The following is a 23,650-nucleotide window of genomic DNA, read 5'->3' on the forward strand; positions in this document are numbered from 1 at the left end:
GGAAAAGTGTACAAGATACTTTTTCAAAAAAGTGATGGAAGGAAAGGATGAAATAACGGAATTAAAACATAAGGATGGGAATATGGTAAATGAAATCGAAGGCCTAAAGGAAATAGTGGAGGATTATTATGGAGATTTGTACAGTTTCCAACCGACAGAAGATGTAATAGTAACAGAGACGCTACAGAGAATTGTAAAAGAGGTACAGGCTGAGAATGTTCTTGAACGGGACTTTGATTTAACTGAATTAACAAAATGTATGAAATCTTTCCGAAAAAGCAAGAGTCCAGGGATAGATGGGCTCCCGATTGAATATTATGCAGTCTTTTGGGATCTTCTTGCCCCAGATCTATTAGAAATTTATAGTGAATTCAATACGATGACGCGATTACCAGAGAGCTTTACAATAGCTCTAGTTAAGTTAATATATAAAAAAGATGATAAGGCTGAATTAAAGAATTGGAGACCAATCTCATTACTGAATGTAGACTGTAAACTTTTTAGTAAGCTCTTAGCGAATAGAGCGACCATTGTTTTAAAGCACGTGATACATCCAGATCAAACATGTGCTGTTTCTGGACGGAAAATCACAGATGGTTTAATTTTGATAAGAGACATAATACATTTTACACTAGACCGTGATATAAAAGTTATGATATTGAACTTAGACTTTGAAAAAGCTTTTGATAGAATTTCACATACATATTTAATTAAGGTATTGGAAAAAATGAAGTTTCCTGAAAGATTTATACGGTGGATAAAACTTTTATATACAGATATTACTAGCCAATTTATGGTACAAGGATTTCTGACAAAAAATATTAAAATCTTGAGAGGTTTGAGACAAGGGTGTCCTCTGTCAGCTCTGCTTTACATCATTTGTATAGAACCTTTGGCACAAATAATAAGAGATGATCCATGGATAAAAGGCTTTGAAATACCAGGAAGTAAAGGTTTAACAGCAAAATGTATTTTATACATGGATGATATTAATATAATTTGTGTGGATACATGGTCTGCTAAAAGGGTCTTTGATGTTGTAGAACGATTTAGCCAAGCATCTGGATCAAAAATAAATAGAGAAAAAACACAAGTTTTAATGTATGGATCATGGACGAAAAAGGAAAGATTAGACTGGAAAGGAAGTAATATTAATAGAAAGATATTGGGAATAAAATTCGATAAGGATGGTGGAGGTAGACAAAATTGGGTTGATATAACATTAAAAGCTAAAAAGTGCTTTGCGTTTTGTAACTTAGAACTCTGACCATGGAGGGTAAAATTCTAATAATAAAAACAGTGATGATATCATTAATGAGACTAACAGGTGTTGTTTTTCTTCCACCTAGAGAGATCCTTTTAAAATTGGAACGAAGCATGTTCTACTTTTTATGGAATACAAAATGGGAAAGGCTAAAAAGACAGATAATGAAGAAGGAGAAGAAGAAAGGCGGAAAAAACGTTCCTGACTTACACCTCATTCTGGGAGGACACTATACAGCACTGCACATGAAGATGGTGACGCAAGAAGGAGGAAACGAAAGGACGAAGGCTTTGATGTACTATGAACTTGGTGCATATCTGAGACGTTTGAAGCTGATTGAAATAGAGCATAATCGTCCAGTGGCCTTTAACCTGTCACCAGCATATGAAATGATAAAGACATTCTTGAAACATTACAAACTAGAAGAAGAAGACATGACCACACTCAGTGACCATCGTGCAATTAATACCATTGTAAAATCACGGGAGGAGACATGTAAAATTATGCATATTGTACATGATGATTTCGAAAAAATTTGGTTAAATACAAGCAATGCTGTTTTGCCAAACGCACTGAAGGATTTTATGTGGATGGTGGTCCATGAGATTCTCCCAGTCCGGGCCGTTATGCATGCAAGGGGAATGGCCCCTAACAATGTATGTCCTAGACCAGGCTGCATGCAGCCAGAATCAGTAAGACATGTTTTATGGGACTGCAAAGCTGCAGTAGATCTGTGGGCTTTAGCCGACTCCTCAAATTTCCCGCACCTTCCAGCAAAAGGGCTGCTGAGCGATCAGCTGGTGCTATATGGAATAAGTCCAAAAGAAATACAAAAAGAACAATTTGATAAAATATGGCTCACAATTGTAGCGATTAACTACGCCTTGTGGATTTCAAGGAACAAGCTGGTAAGGTCACAAAGGCAGATCCCCCTGGTGGTAGCGCTGCAACTTGCTGCACGCACCCGGCAAGAAGCGCTGCCACAAAGAAGAATCGCCTTTATGTGAATGCGGAGGGAGAAAATCGGGGCCACACAGAAAAGATCTCTGCGGCGGCGGCCGGGCTCTCCGGGAGAGGATGGAGGGAAGGAGCAAAGGGAGAGGATCCCCTCTGGACGTAATCCTAGGAGGTCCTCCGGTGAGGGGGTAAAACAGCATGGCTTTTAAAACGATATATTTCAATCGCCTCTTGACTAAAAAGGAATCATGTATGGATACTGTTGTTTTGATATTTGAATATTGACTATTGTTTGATGATGTAATGAGGATATTATGTCCTTCTCCTTCTGTTCTTGTGATATAAATGTTCCTTTTTCTTTTCCTCTACCTTTTATGAATTTGTAAATAATTTTGATTAATAATAAAAAAAAAAAAAAAAAAAAAAAAATCTGTTCTTATCAGTTTAATATCTGATACGCCCCTGATGCGGGGGCGACATATTAAATGCATTTTTAGAATAGGGAGCCGAATAAGGGGCTCGCTCCATCCGCTCCACGCATCGACCCGGTATTGCAGCGCCTCCGGGAACGGTGCCCTCTCCGCTGACCTTGTGGAAAAGCAAAAAGTCGAGGCCGTTTGAGGTCATCTGCAGCCACGGGCGGCGGAAGTCTCGTGAAGCTTTCGATCCAGTTGGTTCAAGGAAAGGTTCGTTTATCGTCAAAGTATCCTCGGGCGAGGTGCTGAGCCCCGACGTGCTCCAAGTGTGTCCGTCGCAGTGTGAATGTGCGCGCAAATGTTAGATGGACAGCACTTAGCGCGTAGTGTGAATGGGCGAGTGAGACACATTGTATGAAGGCACTTTGAGCGCTCGAGCACAGTGGAAGAGCGCTGCAAGAGAACCAGTCCATTTACCCTTTGGTCTCCAGTCGTGGGTCCGCCACAAACAGCCAGGCCTGATTTTTACTGCTACGGAGACGAGCAGGCGGGGCCCGAGTTCTGCAAACCAAACAGGGGCCACCATGACGCCGGTGGCCGGAACTAGGCATCACTCTGGCCTCTGGGGAGGCGAGAGAGACACGTTTTCTGGCTCTCTTCATAACGCACAAGTCTTTCGCCTTTTACTAAAGACTTCCGTGGAGAGCGATGCTAAGCGAGTTGTGCTTATTTTTGGGGGGCTCTGCCACCCGGCCGGGCCATCTTCTTTTTGTTTTTAACGGAAAAAAAAAAAAGACACGCACGGACGTAAGCGAGCACAGAGGCACGACAGGCCTCTCGTGTGCTCGCTGTGGCTAAGTGTGGGCGGAGCTTCGAGGTCAAAGCTGCCTCCCTGGGAGCCAATTGAAATAGCGCACCGTCACAAGCGAGACGTGTCCCGGGAAGGCGGCCCAGCCAGGAAGACGAAGGAGCCCATCGCTTCTCGGCCTTTTGGCTAAGATCAAGTGTAGTATCTGTTCTTATCAGTTTAATATCTGATACGCCCCTGATGCGGGGGCGACATATTAAATGCATTTTTAGAATAGGGAGCCGAATAAGGGGCTCGCTCCATCCGCTCCACGCATCGACCCGGTATTGCAGCGCCTCCGGGAACGGTGCCCTCTCCGCTGACCTTGTGGAAAAGCAAAAAGTCGAGGCCGTTTGAGGTCATCTGCAGCCACGGGCGGCGGAAGTCTCGTGAAGCTTTCGATCCAGTTGGTTCAAGGAAAGGTTCGTTTATCGTCAAAGTATCCTCGGGTGAGGTGCTGAGCCCCGACGTGCTCCAAGTGTGTCCGTCGCAGTGTGAATGTGCGCGCAAATGTTAGATGGACAGCACTTAGCGCGTAGTGTGAATGGGCGAGTGAGACACATTGTATGAAGGCACTTTGAGCGCTCGAGCACAGTGGAAGAGCGCTGCAAGAGAACCAGTCCATTTACCCTTTGGTCTCCAGTCGTGGGTCCGCCACAAACAGCCAGGCCTGATTTTTACTGCTACGGAGACGAGCAGGCGGGGCCCGAGTTCTGCAAACCAAACAGGGGCCACCATGACCCCGGTGGCCGGGACTAGGCATCACTATGGCCTCCGGGGAGGCGAGAGAGACATGCTTTCTGGCTCCTCTTCATAACGCACAAGTCTTTCGCCTTTTACTAAAGACTTCCGTGGAGAGCGATGCTAAGCGAGTTGTGCTTATTTTTGGGGGGCTCTGCCACCTGGCCGGGCCATCTTCTTTTTGTTTTTAACGGAAAAAAAAAAGACACGCACGGACGTAAGCGAGCACAGAGGCACGACAGGCCTCTCGTGTGCTCGCTGTGGCTAAGTGTGGGCGGAGCTTCGAGGTCAAAGCTGCCTCCCTGGGAGCCAATTGAAATAGCGCACCGTCACAAGCGAGACGTGTCCCGGGAAGGCGGCCCAGCCAGGAAGACGAAGGAGCCCATCGCTTCTCGGCCTTTTGGCTAAGATCAAGTGTAGTATCTGTTCTTATCAGTTTAATATCTGATACGCCCCTGATGCGGGGGCGACATATTAAATGCATTTTTAGAATAGGGAGCCGAATAAGGGGCTCGCTCCATCCGCTCCACGCATCGACCCGGTATTGCAGCGCCTCCGGGAACGGTGCCCTCTCCGCTGACCTTGTGGAAAAGCAAAAAGTCGAGGCCGTTTGAGGTCATCTGCAGCCACGGGCGGCGGAAGTCTCGTGAAGCTTTCGATCCAGTTGGTTCAAGGAAAGGTTCGTTTATCGTCAAAGTATCCTCGGGCGAGGTGCTGAGCCCCGACGTGCTCCAAGTGTGTCCGTCGCAGTGTGAATGTGCGCGCAAATGTTAGATGGACAGCACTTAGCGCGTAGTGTGAATGGGCGAGTGAGACACATTGTATGAAGGCACTTTGAGCGCTCGAGCACAGTGGAAGAGCGCTGCAAGAGAACCAGTCCATTTACCCTTTGGTCTCCAGTCGTGGGTCCGCCACAAACAGCCAGGCCTGATTTTTACTGCTACGGAGACGAGCAGGCGGGGCCCGAGTTCTGCAAACCAAACAGGGGCCACCATGACGCCGGTGGCCGGAACTAGGCATCACTCTGGCCTCTGGGGAGGCGAGAGAGACACGTTTTCTGGCTTCTCTTCATAACGCACAAGTCTTTCGCCTTTTACTAAAGACTTCCGTGGAGAGCGATGCTAAGCGAGTTGTGCTTATTTTTGGGGGGCTCTGCCACCCGGCCGGGCCATCTTCTTTTTGTTTTTAACGGAAAAAAAAAAGACACGCACGGACGTAAGCGAGCACAGAGGCACGACAGGCCTCTCGTGTGCTCGCTGTGGCTAAGTGTGGGCGGAGCTTCGAGGTCAAAGCTGCCTCCCTGGGAGCCAATTGAAATAGCGCACCGTCACAAGCGAGACGTGTCCCGGGAAGGCGGCCCAGCCAGGAAGACGAAGGAGCCCATCGCTTCTCGGCCTTTTGGCTAAGATCAAGTGTAGTATCTGTTCTTATCAGTTTAATATCTGATACGCCCCTGATGCGGGGGGCGACATATTAAATGCATTTTTAGAATAGGGAGCCGAATAAGGGGCTCGCTCCATCCGCTCCACGCATCGACCCGGTATTGCAGCGCCTCCGGGAACGGTGCCCTCTCCGCTGACCTTGTGGAAAAGCAAAAAGTCGAGGCCGTTTGAGGTCATCTGCAGCCACGGGCGGCGGAAGTCTCGTGAAGCTTTCGATCCAGTTGGTTCAAGGAAAGGTTCGTTTATCGTCAAAGTATCCTCGGGTGAGGTGCTGAGCCCCGACGTGCTCCAAGTGTGTCCGTCGCAGTGTGAATGTGCGCGCAAATGTTAGATGGACAGCACTTAGCGCGTAGTGTGAATGGGCGAGTGAGACACATTGTATGAAGGCACTTTGAGCGCTCGAGCACAGTGGAAGAGCGCTGCAAGAGAACCAGTCCATTTACCCTTTGGTCTCCAGTCGTGGGTCCGCCACAAACAGCCAGGCCTGATTTTTACTGCTACGGACACGAGCAGGCGGGGCCCGAGTTCTGCAAACCAAACAGGGGCCACCATGACCCCGGTGGCCGGGACTAGGCATCACTATGGCCTCCGGGGAGGCGAGAGAGACACGCTTTCTGGCTCCTCTTCATAACGCACAAGTCTTTCGCCTTTTACTAAAGACTTCCGTGGAGAGCGATGCTAAGCGAGTTGTGCTTATTTTTGGGGGGCTCTGCCACCTGGCCGGGCCATCTTCTTTTTGTTTTTAAAGGAAAAAAAAAGACACGCACGGACGTAAGCGAGCACAGAGGCACGACAGGCCTCTCGTGTGCTCGCTGTGGCTAAGTGTGGGCGGAGCTTCGAGGTCAAAGCTGCCTCCCTGGGAGCCAATTGAAATAGCGCACCGTCACAAGCGAGACGTGTCCCGGGAAGGCGGCCCAGCCAGGAAGACGAAGGAGCCCATCGCTTCTCGGCCTTTTGGCTAAGATCAAGTGTAGTATCTGTTCTTATCAGTTTAATATCTGATACGCCCCTGATGCGGGGGCGACATATTAAATGCATTTTTAGAATAGGGAGCCGAATAAGGGGCTCGCTCCATCCGCTCCACGCATCGACCCGGTATTGCAGCGCCTCCGGGAACGGTGCCCTCTCCGCTGACCTTGTGGAAAAGCAAAAAGTCGAGGCCGTTTGAGGTCATCTGCAGCCACGGGCGGCGGAAGTCTCGTGAAGCTTTCGATCCAGTTGGTTCAAGGAAAGGTTCGTTTATCGTCAAAGTATCCTCGGGTGAGGTGCTGAGCCCCGACGTGCTCCAAGTGTGTCCGTCGCAGTGTGAATGTGCGCGCAAATGTTAGATGGACAGCACTTAGCGCGTAGTGTGAATGGGCGAGTGAGACACATTGTATGAAGGCACTTTGAGCGCTCGAGCACAGTGGAAGAGCGCTGCAAGAGAACCAGTCCATTTACCCTTTGGTCTCCAGTCGTGGGTCCGCCACAAACAGCCAGGCCTGATTTTTACTGCTACGGACACGAGCAGGCGGGGCCCGAGTTCTGCAAACCAAACAGGGGCCACCATGACCCCGGTGGCCGGGACTAGGCATCACTATGGCCTCCGGGGAGGCGAGAGAGACACGCTTTCTGGCTCCTCTTCATAACGCACAAGTCTTTCGCCTTTTACTAAAGACTTCCGTGGAGAGCGATGCTAAGCGAGTTGTGCTTATTTTTGGGGGGCTCTGCCACCCTGGCCGGGCCATCTTCTTTTTGTTTTTAAAGGAAAAAAAAAAAGACACGCACGGACGTAAGCGAGCACAGAGGCACGACAGGCCTCTCGTGTGCTCGCTGTGGCTAAGTGTGGGCGGAGCTTCGAGGTCAAAGCTGCCTCCCTGGGAGCCAATTGAAATAGCGCACCGTCACAAGCGAGACGTGTCCCGGGAAGGCGGCCCAGCCAGGAAGACGAAGGAGCCCATCGCTTCTCGGCCTTTTGGCTAAGATCAAGTGTAGTATCTGTTCTTATCAGTTTAATATCTGATACGCCCCTGATGCGGGGGCGACATATTAAATGCATTTTTAGAATAGGGAGCCGAATAAGGGGCTCGCTCCATCCGCTCCACGCATCGACCCGGTATTGCAGCGCCTCCGGGAACGGTGCCCTCTCCGCTGACCTTGTGGAAAAGCAAAAAGTCGAGGCCGTTTGAGGTCATCTGCAGCCACGGGCGGCGGAAGTCTCGTGAAGCTTTCGATCCAGTTGGTTCAAGGAAAGGTTCGTTTATCGTCAAAGTATCCTCGGGTGAGGTGCTGAGCCCCGACGTGCTCCAAGTGTGTCCGTCGCAGTGTGAATGTGCGCGCAAATGTTAGATGGACAGCACTTAGCGTGTAGTGTGAATGGGCGAGTGAGACACATTGTATGAAGGCACTTTGAGCGCTCGAGCACAATGGAAGAGCGCTGCAAGAGAACCAGTCCATTTACCCTTTGGTCTCCAGTCGTGGGTCCGCCACAAACAGCCAGGCCTGATTTTTACTGCTACGGAGACGAGCAGGCGGGGCCCGAGTTCTGCAAACCAAACAGGGGCCACCATGACCCCGGTGGCCGGGACTAGGCATCACTATGGCCTCCGGGGAGGCGAGAGAGACACGCTTTCTGGCTCCTCTTCATAACGCACAAGTCTTTCGCCTTTTACTAAAGACTTCCGTGGAGAGCGATGCTAAGCGAGTTGTGCTTATTTTTGGGGGGCTCTGCCACCCGGCCGGGCCATCTTCTTTTTGTTTTTAAAGGAAAAAAAAAAAGACACGCACGGACGTAAGCGAGCACAGAGGCACGACAGGCCTCTCGTGTGCTCGCTGTGGCTAAGTGTGGGCGGAGCTTCGAGGTCAAAGCTGCCTCCCTGGGAGCCAATTGAAATAGCGCACCGTCACAAGCGAGACGTGTCCCGGGAAGGCGGCCCAGCCAGGAAGACGAAGGAGCCCATCGCTTCTCGGCCTTTTGGCTAAGATCAAGTGTAGTATCTGTTCTTATCAGTTTAATATCTGATACGCCCCTGATGCGGGGGCGACATATTAAATGCATTTTTAGAATAGGGAGCCGAATAAGGGGCTCGCTCCATCCGCTCCACGCATCGACCCGGTATTGCAGCGCCTCCGGGAACGGTGCCCTCTCCGCTGACCTTGTGGAAAAGCAAAAAGTCGAGGCCGTTTGAGGTCATCTGCAGCCACGGGCGGCGGAAGTCTCGTGAAGCTTTCGATCCAGTTGGTTCAAGGAAAGGTTCGTTTATCGTCAAAGTATCCTCGGGCGAGGTGCTGAGCCCCGACGTGCTCCAAGTGTGTCCGTCGCAGTGTGAATGTGCGCGCAAATGTTAGATGGACAGCACTTAGCGCGTAGTGTGAATGGGCGAGTGAGACACATTGTATGAAGGCACTTTGAGCGCTCGAGCACAGTGGAAGAGCGCTGCAAGAGAACCAGTCCATTTACCCTTTGGTCTCCAGTCGTGGGTCCGCCACAAACAGCCAGGCCTGATTTTTACTGCTACGGACACGAGCAGGCGGGGCCCGAGTTCTGCAAACCAAACAGGGGCCACCATGACGCCGGTGGCCGGAACTAGGCATCACTCTGGCCTATGGGGAGGCGAGAGAGACACGTTTTCTGGCTTCTCTTCATAACGCACAAGTCTTTCGCCTTTTACTAAAGACTTCCGTGGAGAGCGATGCTAAGCGAGTTGTGCTTATTTTTGGGGGGCTCTGCCACCCGGCCGGGCCATCTTCTTTTTTTTTTAAATGAAAAAAAAAAAGACACGCACGGACGTAAGCGAGCACAGAGGCACGACAGGCCTCTCGTGTGCTCGCTGTGGCTAAGTGTGGGCGGAGCTTCGAGGTCAAAGCTGCCTCCCTGGGAGCCAATTGAAATAGCGCACCGTCACAAGCGAGACGTGTCCCGGGAAGGCGGCCCAGCCAGGAAGACGAAGGAGCCCATCGCTTCTCGGCCTTTTGGCTAAGATCAAGTGTAGTATCTGTTCTTATCAGTTTAATATCTGATACGCCCCTGATGCGGGGGCGACATATTAAATGCATTTTTAGAATAGGGAGCCGAATAAGGGGCTCGCTCCATCCGCTCCACGCATCGACCCGGTATTGCAGCGCCTCCGGGAACGGTGCCCTCTCCGCTGACCTTGTGGAAAAGCAAAAAGTCGAGGCCGTTTGAGGTCATCTGCAGCCACGGGCGGCGGAAGTCTCGTGAAGCTTTCGATCCAGTTGGTTCAAGGAAAGGTTCGTTTATCGTCAAAGTATCCTCGGGCGAGGTGCTGAGCCCCGACGTGCTCCAAGTGTGTCCGTCGCAGTGTGAATGTGCGCGCAAATGTTAGATGGACAGCACTAAGCGTGTAGTGTGAATGGGCGAGTGAGACACATTGTATGAAGGCACTTTGAGCGCTCGAGCACAATGGAAGAGCGCTGCAAGAGAACCAGTCCATTTACCCTTTGGTCTCCAGTCGTGGGTCCGCCACAAACAGCCAGGCCTGATTTTTACTGCTACGGACACGAGCAGGCGGGGCCCGAGTTCTGCAAACCAAACAGGGGCCACCATGACCCCGGTGGCCGGGACTAGGCATCACTATGGCCTCCGGGGAGGCGAGAGAGACACGCTTTCTGGCTCCTCTTCATAACGCACAAGTCTTTCGCCTTTTACTAAAGACTTCCGTGGAGAGCGATGCTAAGCGAGTTGTGCTTATTTTTGGGGGGCTCTGCCACCTGGCCGGGCCATCTTCTTTTTGTTTTTAAAGGAAAAAAAAAAAGACACGCACGGACGTAAGCGAGCACAGAGGCACGACAGGCCTCTCGTGTGCTCGCTGTGGCTAAGTGTGGGCGGAGCTTCGAGGTCAAAGCTGCCTCCCTGGGAGCCAATTGAAATAGCGCACCGTCACAAGCGAGACGTGTCCCGGGAAGGCGGCCCAGCCAGGAAGACGAAGGAGCCCATCGCTTTCTCGGCCTTTTGGCTAAGATCAAGTGTAGTATCTGTTCTTATCAGTTTAATATCTGATACGCCCCTGATGCGGGGGCGACATATTAAATGCATTTTTAGAATAGGGAGCCGAATAAGGGGCTCGCTCCATCCGCTCCACGCATCGACCCGGTATTGCAGCGCCTCCGGGAACGGTGCCCTCTCCGCTGACCTTGTGGAAAAGCAAAAAGTCGAGGCCGTTTGAGGTCATCTGCAGCCACGGGCGGCGGAAGTCTCGTGAAGCTTTCGATCCAGTTGGTTCAAGGAAAGGTTCGTTTATCGTCAAAGTATCCTCGGGCGAGGTGCTGAGCCCCGACGTGCTCCAAGTGTGTCCGTCGCAGTGTGAATGTGCGCGCAAATGTTAGATGGACAGCACTTAGCGCGTAGTGTGAATGGGCGAGTGAGACACATTGTATGAAGGCACTTTGAGCGCTCGAGCACAATGGAAGAGCGCTGCAAGAGAACCAGTCCATTTACCCTTTGGTCTCCAGTCGTGGGTCCGCCACAAACAGCCAGGCCTGATTTTTACTGCTACGGAGACGAGCAGGCGGGGCCCGAGTTCTGCAAACCAAACAGGGGCCACCATGACCCCGGTGGCCGGGACTAGGCATCACTATGGCCTCCGGGGAGGCGAGAGAGACACGCTTTCTGGCTCCTCTTCATAACGCACAAGTCTTTCGCCTTTTACTAAAGACTTCCGTGGAGAGCGATGCTAAGCGAGTTGTGCTTATTTTTGGGGGGCTCTGCCACCTGGCTGGGCCATCTTCTTTTTGTTTTTAAAGGAAAAAAAAAAGACACGCACGGACGTAAGCGAGCACAGAGGCACGACAGGCCTCTCGTGTGCTCGCTGTGGCTAAGTGTGGGCGGAGCTTCGAGGTCAAAGCTGCCTCCCTGGGAGCCAATTGAAATAGCGCACCGTCACAAGCGAGACGTGTCCCGGGAAGGCGGCCCAGCCAGGAAGACGAAGGAGCCCATCGCTTCTCGGCCTTTTGGCTAAGATCAAGTGTAGTATCTGTTCTTATCAGTTTAATATCTGATACGCCCCTGATGCGGGGGGCGACATATTAAATGCATTTTTAGAATAGGGAGCCGAATAAGGGGCTCGCTCCATCCGCTCCACGCATCGACCCGGTATTGCAGCGCCTCCGGGAACGGTGCCCTCTCCGCGGACCTTGTGGAAAAGCAAAAAGTCGAGGCCGTTTGAGGTCATCTGCAGCCACGGGCGGCGGAAGTCTCGTGAAGCTTTCGATCCAGTTGGTTCAAGGAAAGGTTCGTTTATCGTCAAAGTATCCTCGGGCGAGGTGCTGAGCCCCGACGTGCTCCAAGTGTGTCCGTCGCAGTGTGAATGTGCGCGCAAATGTTAGATGGACAGCACTTAGCGCGTAGTGTGAATGGGCGAGTGAGACACATTGTATGAAGGCACTTTGAGCGCTCGAGCACAGTGGAAGAGCGCTGCAAGAGAACCAGTCCATTTACCCTTTGGTCTCCAGTCGTGGGTCCGCCACAAACAGCCAGGCCTGATTTTTACTGCTACGGAGACGAGCAGGCGGGGCCCGAGTTCTGCAAACCAAACAGGGGCCACCATGACGCCGGTGGCCGGAACTAGGCATCACTATGGCCTCTGGGGAGGCGAGAGAGACACGTTTTCTGGCTTCTCTTCATAACGCACAAGTCTTTCGCCTTTTACTAAAGACTTCCGTGGAGAGCGATGCTAAGCGAGTTGTGCTTATTTTTGGGGGGCTCTGCCACCCGGCCGGGCCATCTTCTTTTTGTTTTTAACGGAAAAAAAAAAAGACACGCACGGACGTAAGCGAGCACAGAGGCACGACAGGCCTCTCGTGTGCTCGCTGTGGCTAAGTGTGGGCGGAGCTTCGAGGTCAAAGCTGCCTCCCTGGGAGCCAATTGAAATAGCGCACCGTCACAAGCGAGACGTGTCCCGGGAAGGCGGCCCAGCCAGGAAGACGAAGGAGCCCATCGCTTCTCGCCCTTTTGGCTAAGATCAAGTGTAGTATCTGTTCTTATCAGTTTAATATCTGATACGCCCCTGATGCGGGGGCGACATATTAAATGCATTTTTAGAATAGGGAGCCGAATAAGGGGCTCGCTCCATCCGCTCCACGCATCGACCCGGTATTGCAGCGCCTCCGGGAACGGTGCCCTCTCCGCTGACCTTGTGGAAAAGCAAAAAGTCGAGGCCGTTTGAGGTCATCTGCAGCCACGGGCGGCGGAAGTCTCGTGAAGCTTTCGATCCAGTTGGTTCAAGGAAAGGTTCGTTTATCGTCAAAGTATCCTCGGGCGAGGTGCTGAGCCCCGACGTGCTCCAAGTGTGTCCGTCGCAGTGTGAATGTGCGCGCAAATGTTAGATGGACAGCACTTAGCGTGTAGTGTGAATGGGCGAGTGAGACACATTGTATGAAGGCACTTTGAGCGCTCGAGCACAATGGAAGAGCGCTGCAAGAGAACCAGTCCATTTACCCTTTGGTCTCCAGTCGTGGGTCCGCCACAAACAGCCAGGCCTGATTTTTACTGCTACGGAGACGAGCAGGCGGGGCCCGAGTTCTGCAAACCAAACAGGGGCCACCATGACCCCGGTGGCCGGGACTAGGCATCACTATGGCCTCCGGGGAGGCGAGAGAGACACGCTTTCTGGCTCCTCTTCATAACGCACAAGTCTTTCGCCTTTTACTAAAGACTTCCGTGGAGAGCGATGCTAAGCGAGTTGTGCTTATTTTTGGGGGGCTCTGCCACCCTGGCCGGGCCATCTTCTTTTTGTTTTTAAAGGAAAAAAAAAAAGACACGCACGGACGTAAGCGAGCACAGAGGCACGACAGGCCTCTCTGTGCTCGCTGTGGCTAAGTGTGGGCGGAGCTTCGAGGTCAAAGCTGCCTCCCTGGGAGCCAATTGAAATAGCGCACCGTCACAAGCGAGACGTGTCCCGGGAAGGCGGCCCAGCCAGGAAGACGAAGGAGCCCATCGCTTCTCGGCCTTTTGGCTAAGATCAAGTGTAGTATCTGTTCTTATCAGTAGAAGTAGAAGTAGAAGAAGGAGAAGGAGACGGAGGAGGCAGCTTTTGGTTTAGCGACGCGGTGTGCTTTGGAGAGTGGCTCCAATCCTTAGAGAGAATTTCCTGGGATCATTACCATCTGGAAGAGGACCATCACAGGGAAGTACAACCTTTTTCCTTTGACTCCTACAAGCTTCCCTCCTGTGTCTGGGGGCCCCCCCCCCCCCTCACACTAGGATGGCAGCTCCCCAAACAGGTGTCAGAAGACACCAAAGTGTACGTTTCCTCTTTAAAGAGGAAAATGGGATAACATTTGAAATGTCAAGAATAGATTTCTCACGAAAACTGATTCAGAAGGTTCTAGATTTCACTGCAGACGACATAAATTGCATCATTGCGCTCCCTCAGAAAAAGGGTTTTGATGTGAGCTTCATGACAGCGGCAAAGTTAAGGGAATTTTGGTTGAGGTTTGAAAAAGTGAAGGAAAAGTTCTCCATCTTTCAGGTGGAAAAATTGACTGACTACATGTCGAAAATGGTTATTGTTAAAATGTTTAATGAAACGGTAAACCCAGAGGACATAAAAGTATGGTTGGGGAGATTTTGTACAGTGAAAGGACCACCGGTGAAGGTACGGGATATAGATGGGATTTGGAACTGTGCGTGGAGAGTACCCGTACAGCAATGGCAGGACTCACATGGTTACAATGGTTTGAAACACATACCACAAATGATTGTATTGGGTGAGAATAGAGGCTACATATATTATCAAGGACAACCAAAGGAATGCCGTAGGTGTGGGGAACAAGGTCACTTGGTGGAGGCATGCACACAGGTGATATGTAGAAAGTGTAGACAAATAGGGCACACAGTGGAGAATTGCACAAACAATAGAACATGTAATTTATGTGGGAAAGACGACCACCTCTTTCGAAACTGTCCAAAGTCTTTTGCAAACAGGCTGAAGGCAGCGAGGAGAGAGGAGGAAAAAGAAGAGGAAGCAAACATTGTGAGTAATCAGCTTGATTTGATACCTGGTGAGGTAATTGACTCCCTGAGAGAAGAGATGATTGAAGAACAAGGAAAGGTGCTCCAAGTGAACCACAACGAGAGAGCTACCCTCAATCTAGTGAATCTGAAAGTGATACACAAGTAAGTAAGGATGTGTCTGAAACGAGTGTAAATAAAGGAACTGATAAACAAGAGGAAGATTGTGAAGAAAGGATAGACCCTAAACAAGTTAAGAGAGGAGTCCCAGAATCCTCTCTGGAGGGACAAGATTTAGTGGAAAAGAAAGGTCGGTATGGTGAAAGCTCTGACGACTCAGAAATTGATAACTCACGATGCTTCCTATGGATTCACCAATGAATTGTCCTTTTTGACAATTTCCCTACAATCAACCCCTAAAGAGAGAAGGACGATGAACGAGGCAATGAGGGTTAGAGTAGAACCAGGAAGCGAACTAGAGATGTTATCTCCAGAACAAGAGGCAGAAAGAGAAATGGAAATAAAGTCAGAACTGACTTCGCAAGAAATACAGAAAGCTCCTTGAAAAGTATATAAAAAAAAATATTGTACTTCATTAAAAGAAGGCATAGAAAAAAGGGGACAAAAAATGTGTAAACTAAAATTTGACTACTTCTTGTCATTATTTTAGTGATGACGCTGACTATAGCCACAATAAATGTAAGGAGTATATATTCGATGCTGAGAGCGCAGTGTATTTTCTCCTTTTTAGAGAACATTGAGGCAGATGTAATCTGCCTCCAGGAATGTGGTATGCCGTATCAGAAAAACTATAGCAGATGGGAAGATAAGTGGCGTTACAAATCAATATGGTCAGGATCGGATGAAAATAGAAATGATGGAGTGGCAATCTTGGTAAATAGTTCAAGATTAAAAATAAAGGAAACTAAAGTGATCAGAGATGGTAGAGCCATAATGGCAGTGGTAAGTTACGCGGGAACAGACATAAAAATCTTAAATATTTATGCATACAATGAAGTACAAGATAGATATAAGCTATTTTGTGACTTGGAACTATATTTAGTTGGAAGAATGCCCTTGGTTATGTGTGGAGACCTTAACTGTGTTTTAAGAAAGGAGGACAGGAAAAATACAGGTGAAGAGTTCAAAAGAGATAAGACTTCTTACTTCTTACAGAAATTATGTACGGACTTTAAGTTAGAAGATATTGTTAAAAGTACCCACCCCGACCAACAGGTTTTCACATGGTACAGTGCTGATGGGAAAAGAGCATCACGCATAGACCATTTTTTTATAAGACAGTGTCGAGCAACAAATGCCCGACTGATTCCTGTTTTTTTTTCAGACCATGTAATGATACAATGTACTTTACTTTTATCAAAGAATAGAATGTATGGAAAGGGTTGTTGGAAATTAAATTGTGCTTTATTAGAAGACCCGGAAATCGTTAAAAATACCGAAAATTATATGAAAATTGGCAAACAATACAAGAGTTATGCGAATCTAGACTGCAATGGTGGGAAATGATAAAGAAAAGAACGCGTAGTTTTTTCATACACGAAGGAAAGGAAAAGAGAAATAAAGACAAGAAAAAAATACTGATTTACAGAAAAGATTACAGTGCTATTATAGATTGCAGACACAAGGTTTAGATTTCAACGAGGATATAATATTGATCAAAAAAGAGATGAAGAGAATAGCAGAAGAGGAAGGAAAGGACTGATAATTAGAAGTAGAGAAAAAGAACTTGAAGAAGGGGAAAAGTGTACAAGATACTTTTTCAAAAAAGTGATGGAAGGAAAGGATGAAATAACGGAATTAAAACATAAGGATGGGAATATGGTAAATGAAATCGAAGGCCTAAAGGAAATAGTGGAGGATTATTATGGAGATTTGTACAGTTTCCAACCGACAGAAGATGTAATAGTAACAGAGACGCTACAGAGAATTGTAAAAGAGGTACAGGCTGAGAATGTTCTTGAACGGGACTTTGATTTAACTGAATTAACAAAATGTATGAAATCTTTCCGAAAAAGCAAGAGTCCAGGGATAGATGGGCTCCCGATTGAATATTATGCAGTCTTTTGGGATCTTCTTGCCCCAGATCTATTAGAAATTTATAGTGAATTCAATACGATGACGCGATTACCAGAGAGCTTTACAATAGCTCTAGTTAAGTTAATATATAAAAAAGATGATAAGGCTGAATTAAAGAATTGGAGACCAATCTCATTACTGAATGTAGACTATAAACTTTTTAGTAAGCTCTTAGCGAATAGAGCGACCATTGTTTTAAAGCACGTGATACATCCAGATCAAACATGTGCTGTTTCTGGACGGAAAATCACAGATGGTTTAATTTTGATAAGAGACATAATACATTTTACACTAGACCGTGATATAGAAGTTATGATATTGAACTTAGACTTTGAAAAAGCTTTTGATAGAATTTCACATACATATTTAATTAAGGTATTGGAAAAAATGAAGTTTCCTGAAAGATTTATACGGTGGATAAAACTGTTATATACAGATATTACTAGCCAATTTATGGTACAAGGATTTCTGACAAAAAATATTAAAATCTTGAGAGGTTTGAGACAAGGGTGTCCTCTGTCAGCTCTGCTTTACATCATTTGTATAGAACCTTTGGCACAAATAATAAGAGATGATCCATGGATAAAAGGCTTTGAAATACCAGGAAGTAAAGGTTTAAACAGCAAAATGTATTTTATACATGGATGATATTAATATAATTTGTGTGGATACATGGTCTGCTAAAAGGGTCTTTGATGTTGTAGAACGATTTAGCCAAGCATCTGGATCAAAAATAAATAGAGAAAAAACACAAGTTTTAATGTATGGATCATGGACGAAAAAGGAAAGATTAGACTGGAAAGGAAGTAATATTAATAGAAAGATATTGGGAATAAAATTCGATAAGGATGGTGGAGGTAGACAAAATTGGGTTGATATAACATTAAAAGCTAAAAAGTGCTTTGCGTTTTGGAACTTAAGAACTCTGACCATGGAGGGTAAAATTCTAATAATAAAAACAGTGATGATATCATTAATGAGACTAACAGGTGTTGTTTTTCTTCCACCTAGAGAGATCCTTTTAAAATTGGAACGAAGCATGTTCTACTTTTTATGGAATACAAAATGGGAAAGGCTAAAAAGACAGATAATGAAGAAGGAGAAGAAGAAAGGCGGAAAAAACGTTCCTGACTTACACCTCATTCTGGGAGGACACTATACAGCACTGCACATGAAGATGGTGACGCAAGAAGGAGGAAACGAAAGGACGAAGGCTTTGATGTACTATGAACTTGGTGCATATCTGAGACGTTTGAAGCTGATTGAAATAGAGCATAATCGTCCAGTGGCCTTTAAACCTGTCACCAGCATATGAAATGATAAAGACATTCTTGAAACATTACAAACTAGAAGAAGAAGACATGACCACACTCAGTGACCATCGTGCAATTAATACCATTGTAAAATCACGGGAGGAGACATGTAAAATTATGCATATTGTACATGATGATTTCGAAAAAATTTGGTTAAATACAAGCAATGCTGTTTGCCAAACGCACTGAAGGATTTTATGTGGATGGTGGTCCATGAGATTCTCCCAGTCCGGGCCGTTATGCATGCAAGGGGAATGGCCCCTAACAATGTATGTCCTAGACCAGGCTGCATGCAGCCAGAATCAGTAAGACATGTTTTATGGGACTGCAAAGCTGCAGTAGATCTGTGGGCTTTAGCCGACTCCTCAAATTTCCCGCACCTTCCAGCAAAAGGGCTGCTGAGCGATCAGCTGGTGCTATATGGAATAAGTCCAAAAGAAATACAAAAAGAACATTTTGATAAAATATGGCTCACAATTGTAGCGATTAACTACGCCTTGTGGATATCAAGGAACAAGCTGGTAAGGTCACAAAGGCAGATCCCCCTGGTGGTAGCGCTGCAACTTGCTGCACGCACCCGGCACGAAGCGCTGCCACAAAGAAGAATCGCCTTTATGTGAATGCGGAGGGAGAAAATCGGGGCCACACAGAAAAGATCTCTGCGGCGGCGGCCGGGCTCTCCGGGAGAGGATGGAGGGAAGGAGCAAAGGGAGAGGATCCCCTCTGGACGTTATCCTAGGAGGTCCTCCGGTGAAGGGGTAAAACAGCATGGCTTGTAAAACGATATATTTCAATCGTCTCTTGACTAAAAAGGAATCATGTATGGATACTGTTGTTTTGATATTTGAAAATTGACTATTGTTTGATGATGTAATGAGGATATTATGTCCTTCTCCTTCTGTTCTTGTGATATAAATGTTCCTTTTTCTTTTTCCTCTACCTTTTATGAATTTGTAAATAATTTTGATTAATAATAAAAAAAAAAAAAAAAAAAAAAAAAAAAAAAAAATCTGTTCTTATCAGTTTAATATCTGATACGCCCCTGATGCGGGGGCGACATATTAAATGCATTTTTAGAATAGGGAGCCGAATAAGGGGCTCGCTCCATCCGCTCCACGCATCGACCCGGTATTGCAGCGCCTCCGGGAACGGTGCCCTCTCCGCTGACCTTGTGGAAAAGCAAAAAGTCGAGGCCGTTTGAGGTCATCTGCAGCCACGGGCGGCGGAAGTCTCGTGAAGCTTTCGATCCAGTTGGTTCAAGGAAAGGTTCGTTTATCGTCAAAGTATCCTCGGGCGAGGTGCTGAGCCCCGACGTGCTCCAAGTGTGTCCGTCGCAGTGTGAATGTGCGCGCAAATGTTAGATGGACAGCACTTAGCGCGTAGTGTGAATGGGCGAGTGAGACACATTGTATGAAGGCACTTTGAGCGCTCGAGCACAGTGGAAGAGCGCTGCAAGAGAACCAGTCCATTTACCCTTTGGTCTCCAGTCGTGGGTCCGCCACAAACAGCCAGGCCTGAGTTTTACTGCTACGGACACGAGCAGGCGGGGCACGAGTTCTGCAAACCAAACAGGGGCCACCATGACGCCGGTGGCCGGAACTAGGCATCACTCTGGCCTATGGGGAGGCGAGAGAGACACGTTTTCTGGCTTCTCTTCATAACGCACAAGTCTTTCGCCTTTTACTAAAGACTTCCGTGGAGAGCGATGCTAAGCGAGTTGTGCTTATTTTTGGGGGGCTCTGCCACCCGGCCGGGCCATCTTCTTTTGTTTTTAAAGGAAAAAAAAAAGACACGCACGGACGTAAGCGAGCACAGAGGCACGACAGGCCTCTCGTGTGCTCGCTGTGGCTAAGTGTGGGCGGAGCTTCGAGGTCAAAGCTGCCTCCCTGGGAGCCAATTGAAATAGCGCACCGTCACAAGCGAGACGTGTCCCGGGAAGGCGGCCCAGCCAGGAAGACGAAGGAGCCCATCGCTTCTCGGCCTTTTGGCTAAGATCAAGTGTAGTATCTGTTCTTATCAGTTTAATATCTGATACGCCCCTGATGCGGGGGCGACATATTAAATGCATTTTAGAATAGGGAGCCGAATAAGGGGCTCGCTCCATCCGCTCCACGCATCGACCCGGTATTGCAGCGCCTCCGGGAACGGTGCCCTCTCCGCTGACCTTGTGGAAAAGCAAAAAGTCGAGGCCGTTTGAGGTCATCTGCAGCCACGGGCGGCGGAAGTCTCGTGAAGCTTTCGATCCAGTTGGTTCAAGGAAAGGTTCGTTTATCGTCAAAGTATCCTCGGGTGAGGTGCTGAGCCCCGACGTGCTCCAAGTGTGTCCGTCGCAGTGTGAATGTGCGCGCAAATGTTAGATGGACAGCACTTAGCGTGTAGTGTGAATGGGCGAGTGAGACACATTGTATGAAGGCACTTTGAGCGCTCGAGCACAATGGAAGAGCGCTGCAAGAGAACCAGTCCATTTACCCTTTGGTCTCCAGTCGTGGGTCCGCCACAAACAGCCAGGCCTGATTTTTACTGCTACGGAGCCGAGCAGGCGGGGCCCGAGTTCTGCAAACCAAACAGGGGCCACCATGACCCCGGTGGCCGGGACTAGGCATCACTATGGCCTCCGGGGAGGCGAGAGAGACACGCTTTCTGGCTCCTCTTCATAACGCACAAGTCTTTCGCCTTTTACTAAAGACTTCCGTGGAGAGCGATGCTAAGCGAGTTGTGCTTATTTTTGGGGGGCTCTGCCACCCGGCCGGGCCATCTTCTTTTTGTTTTTAAAGGAAAAAAAAAAGACACGCACGGACGTAAGCGAGCACAGAGGCACGACAGGCCTCTCGTGTGCTCGCTGTGGCTAAGTGTGGGCGGAGCTTCGAGGTCAAAGCTGCCTCCCTGGGAGCCAATTGAAATAGCGCACCGTCACAAGCGAGACGTGTCCCGGGAAGGCGGCCCAGCCAGGAAGACGAAGGAGCCCCTCGCTTCTCGGCCTTTTGGCTAAGATCAAGTGTAGTATCTGTTCTTATCAGTTTAATATCTGATACGCCCCTGATGCGGGGGCGACATATTAAATGCATTTTTAGAATAGGGAGCCGAATAAGGGGCTCGCTCCATCCGCTCCACGCATCGACCCGGTATTGCAGCGCCTCCGGGAACGGTGCCCTCTCCGCTGACCTTGTGGAAAAGCAAAAAGTCGAGGCCGTTTGAGGTCATCTGCAGCCCCGGGCGGCGGAAGTCTCGTGAAGCTTTCGATCCAGTTGGTTCAAGGAAAGGTTCGTTTATCGTCAAAGTATCCTCGGGCGAGGTGCTGAGCCCCGACGTGCTCCAAGTGTGTCCGTCGCAGTGTGAATGTGCGCGCAAATGTTAGATGGACAGCACTTAGCGCGTAGTGTGAATGGGCGAGTGAGACACATTGTATGAAGGCACTTTGAGCGCTCGAGCACAGTGGAAGAGCGCTGCAAGAGAACCAGTCCATTTACCCTTTGGTCTCCAGTCGTGGGTCCGCCACAAACAGCCAGGCCTGATTTTTACTGCTACGGAGACGAGCAGGCGGGGCCCGAGTTCTGCAAACCAAACAGGGGCCACCATGACCCCGGTGGCCGGGACTAGGCATCACTATGGCCTCCGGGGAGGCGAGAGAGACATGCTTTCTGGCTCCTCTTCATAACGCACAAGTCTTTCGCCTTTTACTAAAGACTTCCGTGGAGAGCGATGCTAAGCGAGTTGTGCTTATTTTTGGGGGGCTCTGCCACCCGGCCGGGCCATCTTCTTTTTGTTTTAAAGGAAAAAAAAAAGACACGCACGGACGTAAGCGAGCACAGAGGCACGACAGGCCTCTCGTGTGCTCGCTGTGGCTAAGTGTGGGCGGAGCTTCGAGGTCAAAGCTGCCTCCCTGGGAGCCAATTGAAATAGCGCACCGTCACAAGCGAGACGTGTCCCGGGAAGGCGGCCCAGCCAGGAAGACGAAGGAGCCCATCGCTTCTCGGCCTTTTGGCTAAGATCAAGTGTAGTATCTGTTCTTATCAGTTTAATATCTGATACGCCCCTGATGCGGGGGCGACATATTAAATGCATTTTTAGAATAGGGAGCCGAATAAGGGGCTCGCTCCATCCGCTCCACGCATCGACCCGGTATTGCAGCGCCTCCGGGAACGGTGCCCTCTCCGCTGACCTTGTGGAAAAGCAAAAAGTCGAGGCCGTTTGAGGTCATCTGCAGCCACGGGCGGCGGAAGTCTCGTGAAGCTTTCGATCCAGTTGGTTCAAGGAAAGGTTCGTTTATCGTCAAAGTATCCTCGGGCGAGGTGCTGAGCCCCGACGTGCTCCAAGTGTGTCCGTCGCAGTGTGAATGTGCGCGCAAATGTTAGATGGACAGCACTTAGCGCGTAGTGTGAATGGGCGAGTGAGACACATTGTATGAAGGCACTTTGAGCGCTCGAGCACAGTGGAAGAGCGCTGCAAGAGAACCAGTCCATTTACCCTTTGGTCTCCAGTCGTGGGTCCGCCACAAACAGCCAGGCCTGAGTTTTACTGCTACGGACACGAGCAGGCGGGGCACGAGTTCTGCAAACCAAACAGGGGCCACCATGACGCCGGTGGCCGGAACTAGGCATCACTCTGGCCTATGGGGAGGCGAGAGAGACACGTTTCTGGCTTCTCTTCATAACGCACAAGTCTTTCGCCTTTTACTAAAGACTTCCGTGGAGAGCGATGCTAAGCGAGTTGTGCTTATTTTTGGGGGGCTCTGCCACCCGGCCGGGCCATCTTCTTTTTGTTTTTAAAGGAAAAAAAAAAAGACACGCACGGACGTAAGCGAGCACAGAGGCACGACAGGCCTCTCGTGTGCTCGCTGTGGCTAAGTGTGGGCGGAGCTTCGAGGTCAAAGCTGCCTCCCTGGGAGCCAATTGAAATAGCGCACCGTCACAAGCGAGACGTGTCCCGGGAAGGCGGCCCAGCCAGGAAGACGAAGGAGCCCATCGCTTCTCGGCCTTTTGGCTAAGATCAAGTGTAGTATCTGTTCTTATCAGTTTAATATCTGATACGCCCCTGATGCGGGGGCGACATATTAAATGCATTTTTAGAATAGGGAGCCGAATAAGGGGCTCGCTCCATCCGCTCCCCGCATCGACCCGGTATTGCAGCGCCTCCGGGAACGGTGCCCTCTCCGCTGACCTTGTGGAAAAGCAAAAAGTCGAGGCCGTTTGAGGTCATCTGCAGCCACGGGCGGCGGAAGTCTCGTGAAGCTTTCGATCCAGTTGGTTCAAGGAAAGGTTCGTTTATCGTCAAAGTATCCTCGGGTGAGGTGCTGAGCCCCGACGTGCTCCAAGTGTGTCCGTCGCAGTGTGAATGTGCGCGCAAATGTTAGATGGACAGCACTTAGCGTGTAGTGTGAATGGGCGAGTGAGACACATTGTATGAAGGCACTTTGAGCGCTCGAGCACAATGGAAGAGCGCTGCAAGAGAACCAGTCCATTTACCCTTTGGTCTCCAGTCGTGGGTCCGCCACAAACAGCCAGGCCTGATTTTTACTGCTACGGAGACGAGCAGGCGGGGCCCGAGTTCTGCAAACCAAACAGGGGCCACCATGACCCCGGTGGCCGGGACTAGGCATCACTATGGCCTCCGGGGAGGCGAGAGA

The 23,650-nt window shown here is 49.3% G+C and overlaps 29 non-coding genes and 3 pseudogenes across 29 annotated transcripts; all 32 read left to right on the plus strand.

The window, feature by feature from the left end:
- The first annotated feature begins 2,586 nt into the window (after nucleotides 1-2,586).
- On the plus strand, nucleotides 2,587-2,803 carry LOC115791305 (uncharacterized; annotated as a pseudogene).
- A 478-nt stretch (nucleotides 2,804-3,281) lies between these two features.
- LOC115791352 (U5 spliceosomal RNA) lies at nucleotides 3,282-3,397 on the plus strand. Its single transcript, XR_004020895.1, has one exon. It is a non-coding gene; the product is annotated as a U5 spliceosomal RNA (small nuclear RNA).
- Nucleotides 3,398-3,611: 214 nt separating this feature from the next.
- Nucleotides 3,612-3,802, plus strand: LOC115791381 (U2 spliceosomal RNA). Its single transcript, XR_004020923.1, has one exon. It is a non-coding gene; the product is annotated as a U2 spliceosomal RNA (small nuclear RNA).
- A 477-nt stretch (nucleotides 3,803-4,279) lies between these two features.
- LOC115791334 (U5 spliceosomal RNA) lies at nucleotides 4,280-4,396 on the plus strand. Its single transcript, XR_004020879.1, has one exon. It is a non-coding gene; the product is annotated as a U5 spliceosomal RNA (small nuclear RNA).
- A 213-nt stretch (nucleotides 4,397-4,609) lies between these two features.
- On the plus strand, nucleotides 4,610-4,800 carry LOC115791382 (U2 spliceosomal RNA). The gene has a single exon (XR_004020924.1). It is a non-coding gene; the product is annotated as a U2 spliceosomal RNA (small nuclear RNA).
- A 477-nt stretch (nucleotides 4,801-5,277) lies between these two features.
- On the plus strand, nucleotides 5,278-5,395 carry LOC115791321 (U5 spliceosomal RNA). The gene has a single exon (XR_004020867.1). It is a non-coding gene; the product is annotated as a U5 spliceosomal RNA (small nuclear RNA).
- A 212-nt stretch (nucleotides 5,396-5,607) lies between these two features.
- LOC115791400 (U2 spliceosomal RNA) lies at nucleotides 5,608-5,799 on the plus strand. The gene has a single exon (XR_004020941.1). It is a non-coding gene; the product is annotated as a U2 spliceosomal RNA (small nuclear RNA).
- Nucleotides 5,800-6,276: 477 nt separating this feature from the next.
- Nucleotides 6,277-6,393, plus strand: LOC115791335 (U5 spliceosomal RNA). Its single transcript, XR_004020880.1, has one exon. It is a non-coding gene; the product is annotated as a U5 spliceosomal RNA (small nuclear RNA).
- Nucleotides 6,394-6,605: 212 nt separating this feature from the next.
- LOC115791383 (U2 spliceosomal RNA) lies at nucleotides 6,606-6,796 on the plus strand. The gene has a single exon (XR_004020925.1). It is a non-coding gene; the product is annotated as a U2 spliceosomal RNA (small nuclear RNA).
- Nucleotides 6,797-7,273: 477 nt separating this feature from the next.
- On the plus strand, nucleotides 7,274-7,391 carry LOC115791349 (U5 spliceosomal RNA). The gene has a single exon (XR_004020892.1). It is a non-coding gene; the product is annotated as a U5 spliceosomal RNA (small nuclear RNA).
- Nucleotides 7,392-7,605: 214 nt separating this feature from the next.
- Nucleotides 7,606-7,796, plus strand: LOC115791384 (U2 spliceosomal RNA). The gene has a single exon (XR_004020926.1). It is a non-coding gene; the product is annotated as a U2 spliceosomal RNA (small nuclear RNA).
- Nucleotides 7,797-8,273: 477 nt separating this feature from the next.
- LOC115791340 (U5 spliceosomal RNA) lies at nucleotides 8,274-8,391 on the plus strand. Its single transcript, XR_004020885.1, has one exon. It is a non-coding gene; the product is annotated as a U5 spliceosomal RNA (small nuclear RNA).
- A 213-nt stretch (nucleotides 8,392-8,604) lies between these two features.
- Nucleotides 8,605-8,795, plus strand: LOC115791385 (U2 spliceosomal RNA). The gene has a single exon (XR_004020927.1). It is a non-coding gene; the product is annotated as a U2 spliceosomal RNA (small nuclear RNA).
- A 477-nt stretch (nucleotides 8,796-9,272) lies between these two features.
- On the plus strand, nucleotides 9,273-9,390 carry LOC115791322 (U5 spliceosomal RNA). Its single transcript, XR_004020868.1, has one exon. It is a non-coding gene; the product is annotated as a U5 spliceosomal RNA (small nuclear RNA).
- Nucleotides 9,391-9,602: 212 nt separating this feature from the next.
- LOC115791386 (U2 spliceosomal RNA) lies at nucleotides 9,603-9,793 on the plus strand. Its single transcript, XR_004020928.1, has one exon. It is a non-coding gene; the product is annotated as a U2 spliceosomal RNA (small nuclear RNA).
- A 477-nt stretch (nucleotides 9,794-10,270) lies between these two features.
- Nucleotides 10,271-10,387, plus strand: LOC115791336 (U5 spliceosomal RNA). The gene has a single exon (XR_004020881.1). It is a non-coding gene; the product is annotated as a U5 spliceosomal RNA (small nuclear RNA).
- A 214-nt stretch (nucleotides 10,388-10,601) lies between these two features.
- Nucleotides 10,602-10,793, plus strand: LOC115791396 (U2 spliceosomal RNA). Its single transcript, XR_004020937.1, has one exon. It is a non-coding gene; the product is annotated as a U2 spliceosomal RNA (small nuclear RNA).
- A 477-nt stretch (nucleotides 10,794-11,270) lies between these two features.
- Nucleotides 11,271-11,388, plus strand: LOC115791319 (U5 spliceosomal RNA). The gene has a single exon (XR_004020865.1). It is a non-coding gene; the product is annotated as a U5 spliceosomal RNA (small nuclear RNA).
- Nucleotides 11,389-11,600: 212 nt separating this feature from the next.
- Nucleotides 11,601-11,792, plus strand: LOC115791401 (U2 spliceosomal RNA). The gene has a single exon (XR_004020942.1). It is a non-coding gene; the product is annotated as a U2 spliceosomal RNA (small nuclear RNA).
- Nucleotides 11,793-12,269: 477 nt separating this feature from the next.
- On the plus strand, nucleotides 12,270-12,387 carry LOC115791323 (U5 spliceosomal RNA). Its single transcript, XR_004020869.1, has one exon. It is a non-coding gene; the product is annotated as a U5 spliceosomal RNA (small nuclear RNA).
- A 213-nt stretch (nucleotides 12,388-12,600) lies between these two features.
- LOC115791404 (U2 spliceosomal RNA) lies at nucleotides 12,601-12,791 on the plus strand. Its single transcript, XR_004020946.1, has one exon. It is a non-coding gene; the product is annotated as a U2 spliceosomal RNA (small nuclear RNA).
- A 477-nt stretch (nucleotides 12,792-13,268) lies between these two features.
- Nucleotides 13,269-13,386, plus strand: LOC115791350 (U5 spliceosomal RNA). The gene has a single exon (XR_004020893.1). It is a non-coding gene; the product is annotated as a U5 spliceosomal RNA (small nuclear RNA).
- Nucleotides 13,387-13,599: 213 nt separating this feature from the next.
- On the plus strand, nucleotides 13,600-13,699 carry LOC115791313 (uncharacterized; annotated as a pseudogene).
- A 5,264-nt stretch (nucleotides 13,700-18,963) lies between these two features.
- On the plus strand, nucleotides 18,964-19,189 carry LOC115791306 (uncharacterized; annotated as a pseudogene).
- A 477-nt stretch (nucleotides 19,190-19,666) lies between these two features.
- On the plus strand, nucleotides 19,667-19,784 carry LOC115791324 (U5 spliceosomal RNA). The gene has a single exon (XR_004020870.1). It is a non-coding gene; the product is annotated as a U5 spliceosomal RNA (small nuclear RNA).
- Nucleotides 19,785-19,995: 211 nt separating this feature from the next.
- LOC115791403 (U2 spliceosomal RNA) lies at nucleotides 19,996-20,185 on the plus strand. The gene has a single exon (XR_004020945.1). It is a non-coding gene; the product is annotated as a U2 spliceosomal RNA (small nuclear RNA).
- Nucleotides 20,186-20,662: 477 nt separating this feature from the next.
- Nucleotides 20,663-20,780, plus strand: LOC115791342 (U5 spliceosomal RNA). The gene has a single exon (XR_004020887.1). It is a non-coding gene; the product is annotated as a U5 spliceosomal RNA (small nuclear RNA).
- A 212-nt stretch (nucleotides 20,781-20,992) lies between these two features.
- On the plus strand, nucleotides 20,993-21,183 carry LOC115791397 (U2 spliceosomal RNA). Its single transcript, XR_004020938.1, has one exon. It is a non-coding gene; the product is annotated as a U2 spliceosomal RNA (small nuclear RNA).
- Nucleotides 21,184-21,660: 477 nt separating this feature from the next.
- LOC115791343 (U5 spliceosomal RNA) lies at nucleotides 21,661-21,778 on the plus strand. Its single transcript, XR_004020888.1, has one exon. It is a non-coding gene; the product is annotated as a U5 spliceosomal RNA (small nuclear RNA).
- Nucleotides 21,779-21,989: 211 nt separating this feature from the next.
- LOC115791388 (U2 spliceosomal RNA) lies at nucleotides 21,990-22,180 on the plus strand. Its single transcript, XR_004020929.1, has one exon. It is a non-coding gene; the product is annotated as a U2 spliceosomal RNA (small nuclear RNA).
- A 476-nt stretch (nucleotides 22,181-22,656) lies between these two features.
- LOC115791329 (U5 spliceosomal RNA) lies at nucleotides 22,657-22,774 on the plus strand. Its single transcript, XR_004020874.1, has one exon. It is a non-coding gene; the product is annotated as a U5 spliceosomal RNA (small nuclear RNA).
- A 213-nt stretch (nucleotides 22,775-22,987) lies between these two features.
- On the plus strand, nucleotides 22,988-23,178 carry LOC115791398 (U2 spliceosomal RNA). The gene has a single exon (XR_004020939.1). It is a non-coding gene; the product is annotated as a U2 spliceosomal RNA (small nuclear RNA).
- The last annotated feature ends 472 nt before the right edge of the window (nucleotides 23,179-23,650 follow it).

Source organism: Archocentrus centrarchus, chromosome 13 (genome assembly GCF_007364275.1).
Source record: "Archocentrus centrarchus isolate MPI-CPG fArcCen1 chromosome 13, fArcCen1, whole genome shotgun sequence".
Taxonomy (NCBI): Eukaryota; Metazoa; Chordata; class Actinopteri; order Cichliformes; family Cichlidae; genus Archocentrus; species Archocentrus centrarchus.